This window comes from Polypterus senegalus, chromosome 1 (assembly GCF_016835505.1).
Source record: "Polypterus senegalus isolate Bchr_013 chromosome 1, ASM1683550v1, whole genome shotgun sequence".
Taxonomy (NCBI): domain Eukaryota; kingdom Metazoa; phylum Chordata; class Cladistia; order Polypteriformes; family Polypteridae; genus Polypterus; species Polypterus senegalus.
Window position 1 is genome coordinate 188,889,974 of NC_053154.1, and position 15,675 is coordinate 188,905,648.

General features: G+C 42.6%; 1 protein-coding gene across 2 annotated transcripts in view; it reads right to left on the reverse strand.

Annotated features, from left to right (window-relative positions):
• Positions 1-15,675, reverse strand: part of zgc:153039 (uncharacterized protein LOC767698 homolog) — a 92,533-nt gene that overhangs the window by 36,811 nt on the left and 40,047 nt on the right. For both annotated transcript variants that reach the window (XM_039765085.1, XM_039765076.1), the window contains exons 2-4: positions 3,289-3,416; positions 2,384-2,470; positions 1,644-1,808 (exon numbers count right to left, since the gene is read on the reverse strand). The gene's annotated coding sequence lies outside the window, so the exon portion shown is untranslated. The remainder of the gene's footprint in view (positions 1-1,643; positions 1,809-2,383; positions 2,471-3,288; positions 3,417-15,675) is intronic.

Below are 15,675 nucleotides of genomic sequence, written 5' to 3' on the forward strand. Positions count from 1 at the left end.
GTGCAGACGAATACCTGTAAACTAAACCCTTACCCTCCCACAAGCCTACTCTTAACCATAGTGTAATGGGGTATGCGATGGGCATTTCGTGACTGACGTTCTGGGCATTACCTGACGTAGGTATTGCATGCTGCTGTTAAACCCAACTCTAACCGTCCCACACTCCTTTTTATAAATAAAAGCCCATGCCCATCCGTCTGCTTTTTTATATCACCGAGCTACAAGCGCTGGAAGTGACGTCAAACTGAAGCGCCACAGCCTTGGTAAGGTCGTAATTAGGAAGCCCCGAAGCACACTTTTGTAATATTTTAATCTAAGTTTATCGTTAGTTTATCGCGTACGTACGTGAAAACATCTCGTACGTACGAGATAAGGGTTATCCCATAATTTTTTTTCACTGTGCGGTCCAGAGCTTCCGTACGCAACTCGAAAAAAGGTTGCCTTTCACTGTTCTAAGGCATGTTCTCCCCACCTTTAATTGCCAAGATGTGAGTGAATGAGAGCACTCAGCAATCCACAGGTGTACTACCCAATGTCTGTTCCTGTTCTTCATCTGATGGTGCTAGGATATGTTCTAGTCCCCTTCAATCCCATTCTGAAAATGAATATAATCTATTGTTTAATTGCTCATGCCTAAGTGACTGAAAACATGGCAACAGACCTCAGGTGACTGACAGCTTGATCAATCATTACAGGAGGTTAGAATGAGTATTTTATTTGCAGATTATGGATCTTTGGGCACCAGAACCTGTGGTTGGCTAAGCAGAATAAAATCTTCTGGAAGGGAGTCATTATGAACTTTAAATAACCTTTGAGATGTTATGCCATAAGATTTATGAGAGGGAGGTGGTATCCTGTTGTACTGTTTGTTTGGAAAAAGAGTGCCTAAAGTCAGAAGAATTAAAATAAGGGGATATTTGTGCAATTAACTTGGGTCAGAAAATGCTTTTTGAATCATACATATCTTTGTGTACCACATGCATACTAAAATGTCCTGGTCTGGCACTGGCCAGTGACTGCTTGTCCACACTTGGTCACCTGTACCAAGACTTTCCTTATACCTGGGTTGTAGCCTATGTAATCTGGCATGAGCTCATTTTATTAGCTCTATTGAGCCTAGACTGAGGTTCAGGTGTGATCAGTTGTTAGGGTGTCCAGACAAAAAGTCAAAGGGACACTAGAAATCCTACTTGTATATCCAGCAGTGACTATATGGGTTGACTGCTTCAGTGTTAGGAAATATATCCTTCTTTGGCAACATGACAATGGTATGATGCAGCCAATGTGTAATGGGATAGCAGAACATACACATTGTCACTAGCAAGAATAGAGTAGGGCAGCTTTGACCAATTAAAGCAGAATAGAATGAGAAACCCCCTATTATAATGAAATATCAAGGCTGTTGGTGGCCATGCCTATCCAGACTTTTCCAGCCAATCTCCTGCCCACTTCCTCAGGAACATATTATAGCGCCTAGTAAAATGGCTCCAATGGAGCCTTTCTTGATACTGGCTTGTTGGAATTACAGGCATTAGTAAATGCTGCTTTGGTTCATTACTTATATTAAGGTCTCATGTTTTGACTTACCCATGAATTCCTCACTCGCACCTCATGACCTACTTAAGTGAGGACGTAATTCTTACCGGGAAAATGAGTCTGCGTAGAGTCTGGTTATTGGTTATGATGTGATGGTTGACCCGCTGCAGTATGCCCTGGGTACAGTTGGACTGTGTTCCATTGGTTGCTGTTGCTACAGCAACAGATAAGGTGGTCAGGTCTGCAATTACTTCTTTTATCATCTGATTGGTCTAAACAGAAATTGCAGTGTTTTAGAATACCATCCTGCACACAAAGTAGTAACAATCAGAATTAGTACTGCTAATCATGAAACCAGAGAATGATGTGTTGCATGTTGATTAGAACATGCAAGTAAAACTTTCACTGTACTCTGTACATGTGACCATAATTACCCTATAAACTTATAAGGATAGCCAGACTATGAAAACACAGTATTAAAACATCCTTGCAGTCTTCACTTTTAAGACCACTTATGATCACTGTGAGACCAAATAAAATTTAATAAGGTGTTGAGACACAGCAACAACCAATGTCTTCATACTGTAACACAAAAACAACACTGCATTCGCTCAAAGTGAAACTAACTTTAGCACACAAGATATGCAACCCCCTGTTATTATCCAGATGATCTGGAGATGGAGCATTAGGAGGCAGGATTGGAACACTGAGCCCAACCCACTGTTTACTGGGTCAAAAAGGCAGTACCATCTAAATTGCACTAGTCAGTACACTGCTGCCAATCATTATTCCTTAGTAATACCATTGTTAGTGTGCCAGAGGAGGCTACACTACATGCCATACTTACAGATTTTTGTCTCCACTGGTCCACCTGAAGTGCTGTACTGGGCAGCCTCACTGTCTCTGGCAGAACCGTGCTGTTACCACATGGTTTCTAATATTGTACATGAGAAGAAATATAGTTGTCTATTAACAATGGTGCAAAGGTCTCATTTTTATTACTAGTAGACTCCCATGCAAATTAAATGCACTGTAACAGAAGGGACACTCAATGACATGCTTATTTCTCCCTTTTTCACTAACCATTAAGCTGCACAGGTGGCTTTACAAGTAATTGTCTGGCACTGGTGACAAAATAATAATATGAACCTGTTGATGTATTAGCTGCTGAAAACTCCCTTAAGATGTCCAAAGCCAGATCTTGTATTGACTTGTCATCTAGACTCAAAACTGGAGTGGAGCCATTGCAATGTGAAACCACACTGGCTCACTTCACCAGTTCTTTATGCTGACACCTTCTTTTTTTATTTGCTTAATCTTAAGACCAGTGGAAACCATACTAGTTGCATGACTTTTGTATACCCTAAAAACCATGCAAGCCAGACCCTAAACTTTCCTTGCTGTCAGGAACTTTAGAAGCACCTATGCGATTGCCATAATTATGTCCACTTACAGTATGAATTTAATTTTAATTCCTTTGTTTTTCAATGTTTCACACCATGAACTATATCAGGTTAATATTTCTTAGTTAGCCTAAAATCTTTGGCACAGTGAACCTTTCATGACAAGGTTTGTGGGATGGCATTCCGTCTCTTTTTTCCAAATCCCAAAATTATACCTTCAGTGGGTAGGTAGGAGGTATGCCATGTCCCTCACTGTAAAACATTGATGAAAAAGTGACAAAAAAAAGCTGTTGGCCATTATCTTTAGCCAACTTGTAATTCTTTGAAAAGCTGAGCATCTCATTGTTACCATGCTTTCCAGGAATCCTTTTACCCTCCTAATTTGCTCCACAATGCTGCCAGGTCTGCACACCAGATCAGTTGTTCCACACTGTATCTCAGGCACTTGATCAAGAATTGCTAACAGGAGCAGAATTCCTTTAAAAACACAACAAAGAAAAAGTTGTTAGGGTTAAAAAATGGGTCATACACAACGAGCTGGGGAGTTCAGTTTCTTCAGTTGAGTTAGATTCCTTGCATGGCCTTTGTTACTGAGCTTAGTGAAAATCTCGAGTCATTTCTTCTTTTCAATATGTAGTCGTTGTTCAATCTACATAATTCAAGTTTTTTTTCCAACTATTTGTACTTAATTGCCTGTTAAAGTTGATCATAACCTGTGTACTAAACAACACTAAAATAAACATTGATATCCCAGGGGTTACATTCTTTAGTTCATCCCACGCAGCCTAGTTTGCTTACCCAGCTGCTTTATTCTGGACTGCCCATGTGCAATGAGGGGGTTGAGTTTCAGAAACTCAGTTAATAACTCACACAACTCAAGTTATACAGGGGCATAGCAATGATTGCTGCAGGAATGAGGCTCTGCACACCTGAATCCCTAGGCAGTGACCACATATAAATCAGAAAAGATGTGGGAATCATTCGGAATCAATGGGACTCGGCAATAACCTGGCGCCTCACATGGAAACAATCTGAATTAACATTTTTACATTATGCACTCTTATAGTTTACAATAAAACAGGTCTAGTGTTCAGTCACACAAAGACAGTGCCAAGTTTAACACAATCTTCAGAAAACAACACCAAGGTGGAATGAAAATATACTCAGCAAAAAAAGAAACGTCCTCTGACTTTCAACTGCTTTTACTTTCAGTAAACTTAATGTGTAAATATTTGTATGAACAGTAAAAGAGTCAACACCATAAGACATAAACTAAAAAAGTTTCACAATGTGTCCCTGAATGAAGGGAGGCTCAAAATCAAAAGTACCAGTCAGTATCTGGTGTGGTGTGGTACTGCAGTGCATCTCCTCCTCATGGACTGGACCAGATTTGTCAGTTCTTGCTGTGAGATGTTACCCCACTCTTCCACCAAGGCACCTGCAAGTTCCTGGACATTTCTGGGGGGAATGGCCCTAGCCCTCACCCTGCGATCCAACAGGTCCCAGACGTGCTCAATGGGATTGAGATCCGGGCTCTTCCACTGCGAGGATGATCAGCTGTCCTTCCTGTCTCCCTGTAGCGCTGTCTTAGGCATCTCACAGTGCGGACATGGCAATTTATTGCCCTAGCCACATCAGCAGTCTTCATGCCTCCCTGCAGCATGCCTAATGCACGTTCACGCAGATGAGCAGGGACCCTGGGCATCTTTCTTTGGGTGTTTTTCACAGTCGGTAGACAAATCTCTTTAGTGTCCTGCCTTTTTAGAACTGTGACCTTAAATGCCTACTTTCTGTAAGCTGTTAAGGTCTTAATGACCATTCCACAGGTGCATGTTAATTAATTGATTATGGTTAATTGAACATGCATGGAAAACATTGTTTAAACCATTTACAATAAAGATCTGTAAAGTTATTTGGATTTTTAAAACATTATTGTTGAAATACACAGTCCTGAAAAAGGGACGTTTCTTTTTTTGCTGAGTATATAAAGCTCTGTCAATGCAAAGGTGACACAGTACTTTAAGAATATAGTCATAGGAAAATTGTCTTAGGCCAAGCAAGTACTTTGTGAGTGATAAGTATAAAATGTCAGGCTGATTCAGTATTTTTATGTGTGGCAGCTCTTGATACCACTAGTGCTAGGATTGTAGTGCACTCTAAAATAAACCAGTCAGGCTTTCTCACTGAATCACTACATCATTCCTATCGTTACCACTATTTTTGGATGAAAAAGTATGTTACTCTTTGCATTATCTAAATGGTTTAATGTATTGCAAATGCTACTTTCTGCCACATAAAGATAGCAATTAGAGCACCGGGTAAACAATGTGCTGAAAAGAGTGGTTAGAAGAGGCCAGAGGTATAAAACAGAGGTAAAGGAACTAAAGAATCTGAAGATCTGGCATCACACAGTGCTTAGAAAAGGCATGGTTTTACAGAAATAAAGGATAGGAAAAAAGGGTGGCAATTTTTGGTAGCCTGGGGTAGTTTTGGTTGGGAGTATGCATTTTGGAAGATGAAAAAGAACTTAGTTTGGCTTTGAACAGATGTGGGCCTTCAGATATATTTTCCAGAGAGAATATACAAAAGGATTGAAACAAAGTAAGGTATTAAAAACACTGAGGATAGTGGAAGCTGGAATGTACTTTACTAATAATGAGAAATATGTTTATCTGTTGTCATTCATATGTGTCTACTTCTTTTGTGTAACCACATAAGTAATCAGGTTCATCAATCTTTCCTGAACAGTGGTGTAAACTGGTGAACAACTTTGAAGAAGTGACCAAAATAAGCTTATACAACTGACTGTGCAACAGCAGAAAGAAAATCTTTAACCTTTGGTTTACATTATCACTGCTGTACATGCAATCATCACTACAGCAGGGTTAACAATCTTTTTTAAGGCAGTTCAATAGAAACCTGTCCATTGCATGATACCGGAAAAAACAAGAACAGGGTGTTTATATAATGATTGCACAGAATGAAGCAGACAAGTTGAGTGAGCTAGTAAATGCAAACAGTTTCACTGGCAAACACAAATGATTCCCACCCCCCCCAAAAAAATGTACAAGAACTGAGGTGAAAAGGCTTGGAAAAAAATCATACTTTCTACCAAAGTAAAGAACGCATACCCATAATGCCCATTTTAAAAAATGTACAGCTTGAATTAACTACAGAGGTTTTCATTTGCAACTGGAGTGAAGCTGGCAGGGACTTTTAATGGCATGGCTGTTCACCCCTCTATTCATAACCCTTAAGTCGCTGACTCTTGAGTCTATCTTGGGAGTTCTTGGATGTAGGAAAAAAAGTCCAAGATTGTTTTCAGAATAGATCTTCACCTTTAGTGTTATTAAATTGCCAGCTTTTTCCATTGACACAAAGCAACATTTGATTTGAAAGCAAATAGTATTGTTCATTTTTCCTGTCATGCTTGCAATTAAATTAAGCAAAAATAATTGAATCAAGGAAGGTCTGCCTCTTTTCAGATTATGCAAACCATTAGTAATGTTTTTCTAGGCTTTAAAGGTTATGAATATTAACACTTCTTGGGTAATGTTTAGAATTTTATTTTTAGATTCTGTGAAATACTACAAGCCTGAGGAAAAACTGCCTCCCTACATGTGGTTATAGGTGTTACGGGTGTTCAGAGTGGAATGAGGCATCTCACAGTGCTTGAAGGCTTTGATTTTATTCTGGTGCACCTCTTATGTAAAGTTTGTATGTTTCCATAGTGCTCAAGTTCATTACTTCCCATAGCCCAAAGCCATGCTACCAGTTTGAGTAAATGACCCTGCTCTGGAATGTGTCCTGTAGTAGTGTTCAGTCCCATCCAGATTTATTATTTGTCCTGTTTCCATTGCTGCAGGTTCAGACACAGGCTTCCTTTGACCTTGAACACAAAAAAGCTAGAAAATGTACGCATAAAATAGAACAGATTAATGAGCAGCTTGCCAATCCTATTCACCTGGATTTTCTAAAATAACATTTGGTCAAGATTTGAAGATCTATAAAGTCACATTTTTAACTGCACTACTTGGTAATTTATTCCACATATCTGTAGTCCTTTTTGTGAAGAAAACCTCTTATTTACTCTTAACAGCTTTCCAGCAGTATGCCCATGCTCTTTTTGAAAAAAAAATATTTTAAAATAATAGGTGAGATCCATTGTACTAATCCCATTAATAATTGTAAACAATTCAATAGTGTCACATCATAATCTCCATTTGCTTAAATTGAAAATGTTTAACTCCATCAATTTTTCCTCATATCTCATACTTCTCAGTTGCTGCAGTAAACCTAGTCATTCTGGACTTTCTCTAGCTCTGCTATGCCTTTTTTAGGTTTGTTAGCATATATGAAAGCTACAGTGCCAGTGTGACAGTTTGGGTCATCTCCACACTTCCTAGTTGCTTCAGGGAGCCTGTTGAACCTGGAACCTTTGATAACGTGTCTAAGGATGAGCTGGATGAATATACATATACAGTCAGCAAGGGGTATGTGCAAAGTAAATTGTTTTATTTAAAACAACAAAGTGCCAAACAAAGTGTCCAAAATTAAGAGTAACTTGGAAGATTAAAACAATTGTAAAATTCAGATAAAACAGTCACTCAATTCCAGGTAAAAACCATATTGGCAGTAATCTCCTCCTCAGCCCAGCGTGTCCTTCACCATACATCTCCACAGCTCACCCCAGTGGGTCTTCCAACTGGCAGAGACAGCGACATCTATGACCACCTCTCCTGACTCCTGACTCAATGGGCATCCTACGGGACATGCACAACCAGACCTCCACCATCCCATACAGCAGCACTCAGCACTACCAGGCATTCAGGGAGGTTAATTCATCATCTCCACTTCCATGCTGATCAACTGGGACACCCAATGGAGCACATTCACTTTGCTCCGCTCACGGGACCCGGTTGCTCTGTCTCCTCTCTCACACGCTGATGAAACTGTTGCTGTCTGGTTTACTCCCGACCATTCACCTCTAGAGCTATACTCTGGAATGTCTATATTTTTCTTCTTATCCAGTTGTCTCCTCTCTCTGCTGTGCAGGCTCCCTTTATAGCCCTGATTGGGTGCAGGTGCTATCTTCTACCTGCTCCAAGTAATGAATGAAGCATGTGATTAACTAGCTCGCATTTGCACGTGAATGCATGATCATCTAAGCACTCCAATCAACCTTCACGTTTACTTAAGCTCCTGCACCCATTCGAGGCCTGCACACTCTGGGACTCACGATTATTTATTTAAAATTGAGTTTCACCACGGAATTTTTATCACAGCCTGCGAAGCTCATGAACACACATGAATGTTACGCCATGTATACATTTTCTAAATTGTTGTAATATGGGGACCCAAGCTACATACAGTAGTCCACTTGAAGCCTCATTAGTGTACTATAGAACTTAACTATAACCACCTTTGACTTGACGGACTAGGCCGATTTCGCACCCTCTTGGTTTGAGAAGAAATATGAGGTTAATGCAGAAAAACAGATCACCAATTGAAGCTTTATGAATAATGGATACTTTATTCGCCATCAATAATTGTTTTGTTAAAGCCATACTCAGTGTAATCCTCCTTCCATTTTCTAATTTTTTCCCGACTGGCCATAATTAAATGAATGGTAAAAAAGTAAGAGCGAAGCGACAGTGACTTATTGAGGCAGGCACGCAAGAGCAAAATAGCACACGGGCTCGATGTAGTGCGCGTCAAGTCGATCTAAAATGCACGATCAGATTCGAAAAAATATATATTTTAAAGTTCTATTTGGATATAAGTAGGTTCTATTTAGTCGATAGAAATATCTTTGGTAGGAATGTAAGTTGACTTTAGTCTTTACATTTCTATGGTGAAGAAAAATGTATGCAATGATGACTAAATTTAACTTACATTCCTACCAAAGATATTTCTGTCGACTAAATAAAAATTACTTATATTTAAAATTTTAATAGAACTTGAACAGATACGATAGTTCATAATACCCACGCAGCACTACGTGTACGTAAGAGCGGAAGTCATCCGTTTTAACAAGCAGCGTATTGCACTGATACGAAATACCCTGCCCATTTAATTATTTAGGAATGGATAGATAAATTAAGATTTTGTATAAATAATGTTTTTCATTTTTCTTCCTCGACGGATTCTGGCACCCCCAGCAACAGTTGCTCGCACTCCAAAGGGTAGGTATATATATATATATATATATATATATATATATATATATATGTGTGTATGTATGTGTCGAGGCTGGAGATGGGTGGAAGTAGGACGAAGCAGGAGAAGCAACAAGAGTGGAGGCAGCCCGAAGAAAGGCATAGTGTGTGGCCAGGACTTTGGGGGTTTGTGTGTGTACTTTTGAACATTGTAAATATTTGTAAATAAACGTGTGGTGGTGGAAAACAACATGTCTGCCTGTCTGTGCCCGGGTTCCGTTCACATCTGGCGTAGTCGGCAGGATTCTCCGCCTGTTCGAAGGCGGGGACCTATTCCTCAAAATCTTGTTGTGGACGGCCGGGCGCAGCAGGGGACCCCACCCACGTGCCGCGGGAGCGGCTTGCACACAGCCCCACTGGGAAAATGTACCCCACGGACCGCCATGGGTCCGCAGGAGAGCCGTTTTCCCCTGAGGCGGATCGACGGCGTGTGGAGCAGGACTGCAGCAGGCTCCTGCGGGCGCACCGTTGCTGGAGGCACCCGGGACGGCATCGTGTCTAGGGAGGCCACGCCGAGGATGTTTCCTCGGTTAGACGGGACCCGGGAGCTGAGTTCCCTGCCTATTGGCAGCCGGCCCTGGGGGGCCGGGCGTGTGTTCTATCTTGCAGGCAGGGACAGCCCAGATCCGCGTCAGTGGCGTGGTGGTCGGCGGGGCTATAACAACGCGGTGGTGCCGGCGGGAGCTGGTTGTAACGGTTGTCACATATTTTCATTGTTGTGTACGCTTTTAACTGTTTCTGCCACGTGCTTCCTTTAGAGATTATGTCCAGAGGAATTATTGACTGTTGGATATTTCTTTAAGGGGAGTAGGGGTCCAAACAGCGCCTGTGGGTCTTGGCTAAAATAACGTTGGTGTGACGTAAATCTTCCTTAAAAGGCAAGGAGGCGCGTAGTTTAAAGGAGAGAGAAGAAAAAGGAAAGAAGTGAGGAGGGCGGAGGAAGAAGAAAGTTTGTTTAAAGAAGTAGCTGGGAAGGAGAATGGAATTCGGTAAAAGAAGCGATTGATAAAGCACGGAAGGCTCCGGAATTACGGTTGGACGCAACGAAAAGGAGTGCGGGCTAATCGGAAAGGATCTTCGGAGTGCACGGCTTTCAGTTGTATTTGTGTTGAGGGCAGCGGCCATGGAAGGACGCTAACGCTCAGACTCCCAGGTGAGACGGATTTCAGATTTTAAAGAAGAATCGTCGCCAAGCCGGTGAGATTGCTCCTTTTTACCTATAAATACAGTTTACTAGTCAGCAGAACGTAGTTGACTGAATTACTGGATTATTCACGAACTTCCCAGGCCGTGTGGCTAGACTCTTTAAATCAACATAATATTAAAGGGGATGGGGAACGTGTGGGGATTGTGAGACTGTGTGTCTAATTTATATTTGTATATATGTGATTTCTACAGATATTTATTGTGAATTATATGGGGGTGTTGTTAGGTTATATCTCTGTTGCTTTTACTGGCTTTCTTTCTTGCTTTCTTTCTGTATATTATATAAGGGTAAAAGGGGTGGCCTATTACTTAGTGTTTATTTTTTGGATAAGGAGTGATTTAAATGATGTTTTATTATTGTTGTGATTTATAATATATATTCTTTTTGTTAAACAATTGTTAGGTGATTATTGTTTTTTTTTGGTATAAACAACTCCATCTGGGGGACATCAAAGTTGGGTCTAAGGTTCAGTCGGTTTTTGGACATTATAGTAGTATTTTCTTATGAGTAGGAGTTTTTCGTGTGTGTCGGGCTCCTCATCCAACAATTGGGGGATTTCGCTACATAAGTGGTGGCCCATACGGGGACCGATTTGAACCGGGGGTTTAATTTATTTGATTTCCTTTTTTTTCTTTTGTGGATTTATATACTTAGTTAGTTACCGGATATGGCTACTAAGGCTTTAGAGCAGGGGCTCGATGGTGATGAAGGACTGCAGGCCGAAGAATCCATGGTCTTGGCCCCACACGTCACTGTCAGGGCTTGCGAAAGGGTCAGAGAAGTCACGGGCATGTTGCAACGTTTGTATATAGATGACACCCTAGGAACTAACAGATCAGACATCAGTCTTCCATCTCCAATAACAGAGTTATTCGATAGGGTCCAGAGAATTGAAGGAAGGTTGGACCAGATGGTGGACACACTGATGGCACGAGAGGAATCTCTTAGAGAATATATGGATGCCACTTTTTCTCATTTGGAAGAGGCTATGGTCTCCCAGGCAGAAGATATTCTTAAAGAAACTGTGGCCTGTTTCGAATGGAGAGATAAGAAGTGGCAGTCAGAATTGCAGGATGTGGTTCGTCAGAGTACTCAAGGAGGGTGGCGTCCATTTAGCCATTCAACTCCATCGGGGAAGACTATATTGAGACCAGCAGTGTTGCCTGCTGCATCGGCAGCATTGCGCATGGACTTTCCCAAGATTGGGAAGCTTATACCACCGATGACATTCTACGATTTGTGGAGCAGGGGGATGCCTTTATGGAGGTGCACTCTCTGACATCCAGTGAACTTATGGGGGTTTTGAATGCCTCTCTACACGGAGCAGTCGGTTGTTGGTGGCAGGCTGCTAAACAGACTATTGATGATTGGGCTTCATTTAAGACAGGTTTTTTAGATGCCTTTCTCCCCTCCGATTACTATGAAGAATTGTAACAGAGAGTACGGGAAATGGAACAGCAACCAGGGCAGGCCATTCGGGACTTTGCATATGAGTTTCAGGCCTTATGTCTTAAATGGAAACCAGACATAACCGACGAAGAAATCTTGCGTCGCTTATTGGGAGCATGCAACTCGAGACTGGCTGGGACACTCAGGGGCATGGTGAGGACGGTGGATGACCTCGTCAAACTGGGATCTATGGTGGAACGAGACTGGGCGGCTAAAAGAGGTTTTAGGCCGTCGAAAACAAAACAGGGTGAACCAACCAACACAGGTAATAAATACCAGAAGAAAGAGCCAATAGAAGGTCGGCTAGCAACTGTGTTTGGTCAACCTTCCCTTCTGGTGGTTCCAGTTCAGCTGAGAGGCTTATGGGGAGAAACCATAGTGGATACAGGGAGCACGTTTACACTCATGTGCCTCAATATGTGGCAAAAGATTAAGACCTCGGAGGATGAACTGACAGAGTCCACTTCGGTCAAGTTTATACTGGCGGATGGCAGAAGAGGAGTCGCTCTGGGAAAGGTTCAGATCAAATACCAACTACAGCAGACGATATGGAAGACTGACACTTTCATATTGGATGATGCCCATCTGGCTATGCCCTTACTTCTAGGGTTGGATTCCATTATGGCTGCACAGATGACCATTTGCCCTTCTCGAGGAGAGTATAGCTTGCCTGGGGGTGGGGTGTTCCAGTTTGGAAGAAAGGATCGGAAGAGCTTGGCCAACCCATCTCCCAGTTTTATTTAGCGGTGGCAGAGGTCCTGGACAAGGCCATGGACCCACTTATAATTAACCAACCGGAAGAGGTACGTCCATTGTTAGGCAGATGGCCATCAGTATGGACAGACCAATTGGGGACTACTCAGATTGTCTCCCATGTTATTTATACAACTGACGAGTTGCCCATTAAACATCGGGTTTATGCAGCCTCTCCCCAAAAACTTCAAATTATTAGGGAAGAGCTTTCTAAGATGCTGCAGGCTGGCATAATTGAGCCATCATCTTCTCCATGGGCTTCGCCAGTGGTGTTGGTTCGGAAAGGGGATTGATCACATCGGTTCTGTGTGGACTACCGAGCCCTAAACGCTAAAACCCGAGTGGATGCTTATCCTATGCCCCTAGTCCATGACATTCTGGAATCGCTCCATGGGGCAACAGTATTTTCCACCTTGGATCTACGCTCCGGGTATTGGCAGGTACGGATGGGTGAAGACAGCGTACAGAAGACGGCGGTGATAACTCCTGATGGCTTCTACCAATTTCGGGTTATGCCCTTTGGGTTGGTCAATGCCGGAGCTACATTTCAGAGATTAATGGAACAAGCTCTGAAGGGGCTACTCTGAAAAATTTGTTTTGTATATATAGACGACATCATTGTATTCTCACCAACAAAAGATCAACACCTGCAGGATTTAGAAACAGTGTTTCATCGTCTCCATCAAGCCAACCTGACCTTGTACTTAAAGAAATGTCATCTGATGCAATCCCAATTGACCTTCCTGGGCCATGTGGTTTCAGCAAGAGGGGTGGAGGTGGATCCCGAAAAGACCATCGCCATACGGGACTATCCAACCCCTACCAACGTGAAAGGTCTGCAGAGGTTTTTGGGGATGATAGGTTGGTATCGAAAATTTATACCAAACATGGCAGACATGGCAGCTCCTTTGCATCACCTCACCAAAAAGGGAGCCCTGTGGCAATGGTCACACCAAATGCCAGGAGGCAGTAGACAGGCTGAAGACTGCTTTGCAGGAGCCGCCCATCTTGGCACAGCCGGATCCACAACTACAGTTTCAGGTAAATACCGACGCAAGTAATGTGGGACTGGGGGGTGCTTACACAGTGTGACAACAGCAGGGAGCATGTCATCGCTTATGCATCAAGAAAATTAAAGGGACCTGAGCTTAACTACTCAGCCAGCGAAAAGGAATGTTTGGCTGTAATTTGGGCTGTGGAGAAGTGGCGGCACTATTTAGAGGGAACAGTATTCAGCGTTTATACTGATCATAATGCTTTGACCTGGGCTTTCAAGTGCTCAAAAACTTCTTCTAGGCTTACGAGATGGGTGCTTCGGCTCCAAGAATTCAAATTCCAGGTTTACTACCGGAAGGGTCATGGCAATATAGTGCCAGATGCGTTGTCTCGGACTCCTGAAGAGTCCCAAGAGGCACTGGTGGCTGTGGTCAAACCCTCTGTATCTGAACTACCCCATAGACTTGCAGGTAATCGCTCGAGCTCAAACAACTTGTTCTGTTTGTCAGGGGTGCAGGGAATATTTAGCAGTAGACCTGGGCATATCAAATATGAAGAACTTCAAGGGGTGAATCCCGTCGAGACATGGAGGCCACAAGTATCAGCTAGTGGTTCTCCAAGAGCTTCTCCAGTACTTCCATGACAGTCCTTTTGGGGGGCACCTGGGGAAGACCAAGACCTTATTACAAATCCTGGAGGTAGCCTGGTGGCCCACCATTCGTAAGGATGTCTGGCGCCATGTTAAAAACTGTCAGATATGTCAACAGTATAAGATTTCTCCAGGAAAACCGGCTGGTTTATGTCAATCCACAGTGGTGAAGGAACCAGGAGAAATGGTGGGAGTGGATTTCATGGGTCCATTCCCTAGGTCCAAGAATAAAAAGACTGTATTATTGGTAGTGGTGGATTACTATTCCAAATGGGTGGAACTGTTTGCTTTGTCTAATGCAAAAGCGGGGAAGATATGCTCCATTCTTAGGGAAGACATCTTCACTCGGTGGGGTGTACCAAAATACATGTTGTCTGACAGAGGACCACAGTTTACCTGTGGTTTGATGGAAAACTTATGTTCCAGATCGGGGGTGATGAAAAAATTGACAACAGCCTATCATCCCCAAATGAATATGACTGAACGGGTAAACAAAACCCTTAAAACTATGATTGAATCATATGTGGGGAAGAACCATCAAGACTGGGACCGCTGGTTGCTGGAGCTTCGATTTGCGCTCAATACTGCAGTACACGAAGTTACCGGAGAGACCCCTGCTCTATTGGCTGTTGGGCTGTTGGTAGGCAGATCAAGGGACCCCTGGAGCGTCTCATTAAAGCCCCACACCCTAATTCAGTATCTTACCTTACGATATACCAGCTAGTCACCTTAAAGAAGCAAGTGGAGAGTCGTGTGGCAAAGGCCAAAGCCAGGCAAGCCAGGTCTTACAATAAACGTAGGAAAGAGGCCCACTACACTGTAGGGGATCTGGTCTGGATTAGGTCTCACCCACAATCCTCTAAAATAGATCAGTTTGCTTCCAAGCTTGCGCCAAAATATATTGGTCCGGCAAAAATACTAAAAATTTTAGGACCTAATAATTACAGGGTTCAGTTTGGGACGGGAACAGAGACTAAAAGTGACACTGTGCATATAGTGAACCTAAAGCCCTACTTTGGTCCCTCTCCAGGGGGGGTGGGGACTATGTAACGGTTGTCACATATTTTCATTGTTGTGTATGCTTTTAACTGTTTCTGCCACGTGCTTCCTTTAGAGATTATGTCCAGAGGAATTATTGACTGTGGGATATTTCTTTAAGGGGAGTAGGGGTCCAAACAGCGCCTGTGGGTACTGGCTAAAATAACGTTGGTGTGACGTAAATCTTCCTTAAAAGGCAAGGAGGCGCGTAGTTTAAAGGAGAGAGAAGAAAAAGGAAAGAAGTGAGGAGGGCGGAGGAAGAAGAAAGTTTGTTTAAAGAAGTAGCTGGGAAGGAGAACGGAATTGGGTAAAAGAAGCGATTGATAAAGCACGGAAGGCTCTGGAATTACGGTTGGACGCAACGAAAAGGAGTGCGGGCTAATCGGAAAGGATCTTCGGAGTGCACGGCTTTCAGTTGTATTTGTG